Consider the following 2194-nt stretch of genomic DNA (forward strand, 5'->3'; position numbering starts at 1 on the left):
AACCCCTAACCCTAACCCTAACCCTAACCCTAACCCTAACCCTAACCTAACCCTAAACCCTAACCCTAACCCTAACCCTAACCTAACCCTAACCCTAACCCTAACCCTAACCCTAACCCTAACCCTAACCCTAACCCTAACCCTAACCCTAACCCTAACCCTAACCCTAACCCTAACCCTAACCCTAACCCTAACCCTAACCCTAACCCTAACCCTAACCCTAACCCTAACCCTAACCCTAACCCTAACCCTAACCCTAACCCTAACCCTAACCCTAACCCTAACCCTAACCCTAACCCTAACCCTAACCCTAACCCTAACCCTAACCCTAACCCTAACCCTAACCCTAACCCTAACCCTAACCCTAACCCTAACCCTAACCCTAACCCTAACCCTAACCCTAACCCTAACCCTAACCCTAACCCTAACCCTAACCCTAACCCTAACCCTAACCCTAACCTAACCCTAACCCTAACCCTAACCCTAACCCTAACCCTAACCCTAACCCTAACCCTAACCCTAACCCTAACCCTAACCCTAACCCTAACCCTAACCCTAACCCTAACCCTAACCCTAACCTAACCCTAACCCTAACCCTAACCCTAACCCTAACCCTAAAACCCTAACCCTAACCCTAACCTAACCTAACCCTAACCCTAACCCTAACCCTAACCCTAACCCTAACCCTAACCCTAACCCTAACCCTAACCCTAACCCTAACCCTAACCCTAACCCTAACCCTAACCCTAACCCTAACCCTAACCCTAACCCTAACCCTAACCCTAACCCTAACCCTAACCCTAACCCTAACCCTAACCCTAACCCTAACCCTAACCCTAACCCTAACCCTAACCCTAACCCTAACCCTAACCCTAACCCTAACCCTAACCCTAACCCTAACCCTAACCCTAACCCTAACCCTAACCCTAACCCTAACCCTAACCCTAACCCTAACCTAACCCTAACCCTAACCCTAACCCTAACCCTAACCCTAACCCTAACCCTAACCCTAACCCTAACCCTAACCCTAACCCTAACCCTAACCCTAACCCTAACCCTAACCTAACCCTAACCCTAACCCTAACCCTAACCCTAACCCTAACCCTAACCTAACCCTAACCCTAACCCTAACCCTAACCCTAACCTAACCCTAACCCTAACCCTAACCCTAACCCTAACCCTAACCCTAACCCTAACCCTAACCCTAACCCTAACCCTAACCCTAACCCTAACCCTAACCCTAACCCTAACCCTAACCCTAACCCTAACCCTAACCCTAACCCTAACCCTAACCCTAACCCTAACCCTAACCCTAAACCCTAACCCTAACCCTAACCCTAACCCTAACCCTAACCCTAACCCTAACCCTAACCCTAACCCTAACCCTAACCCTAACCCTAACCCTAACCTAACCCTAACCTAACCCTAACCCTAACCCTAACCCTAACCTAACCCTAACCCTAACCCTAACCCTAACCCTAACCCTAACCCTAACCCTAACCCTAACCCTAACCCTAACCCTAACCCTAACCCTAACCCTAACCCTAACCCTAACCCTAACCCTAACCCTAACCCTAACCCTAACCCTAACCCTAACCCTAACCCTAACCCTAACCCTAACCCTAACCCTAACCCTAACCCTAACCCTAACCCTAACCCTAACCCTAACCCTAACCCTAACCCTAACCCTAACCCTAACCCTAACCCTAACCTAACCCTAACCCTAACCCTAACCCTAACCCTAACCCTAACCCTAACCCTAACCCTAACCCTAACCCTAACCCTAACCCTAACCCTAACCCTAACCCTAACCCTAACCCTAACCCTAACCCTAACCCTAACCCTAACCCTAACCCTAACCCTAACCCTAACCTAACCCTAACCCTAACCCTAACCCTAACCCTAACCCTAACCCTAACCCTAACCCTAACCCTAACCCTAACCCTAACCCTAACCCTAACCCTAACCCTAACCCTAACCCTAACCCTAACCCTAACCCTAACCCTAACCCTAACCCTAACCCTAACCCTAACCCTAACCCTAACCCTAACCCTAACCCTAACCCTAACCCTAACCCTGAACCCTAAACCCTAACCCTAACCCTAACCCTAACCCTAACCCTAACCCTAACCCTAACCCTAACCCTAACCCTAACCCTAACCCTAACCCTAACCCTAACCCTAACCCTAACCCT

General features: G+C 49.6%; 1 long non-coding RNA gene across 1 annotated transcript; it reads right to left on the bottom strand.

Moving 5' to 3' along the window:
- Positions 1-367: 367 nt before the first annotated feature.
- LOC308064120 lies at positions 368-1541 on the bottom strand. The gene is made up of 3 exons (XR_013928212.1): positions 1420-1541; positions 1337-1379; positions 368-639 (listed from the first exon to the last, which is right to left on the bottom strand). It is a non-coding gene; the product is annotated as an uncharacterized lncRNA (long non-coding RNA).
- Between the last annotated feature and the right edge of the window lie 653 nt (positions 1542-2194).

The sequence above is a fragment of the Falco punctatus genome, assembly GCF_963210335.1.
Source record: "Falco punctatus genome assembly, chromosome: 5".
Taxonomy (NCBI): Eukaryota; Metazoa; Chordata; class Aves; order Falconiformes; family Falconidae; genus Falco; species Falco punctatus.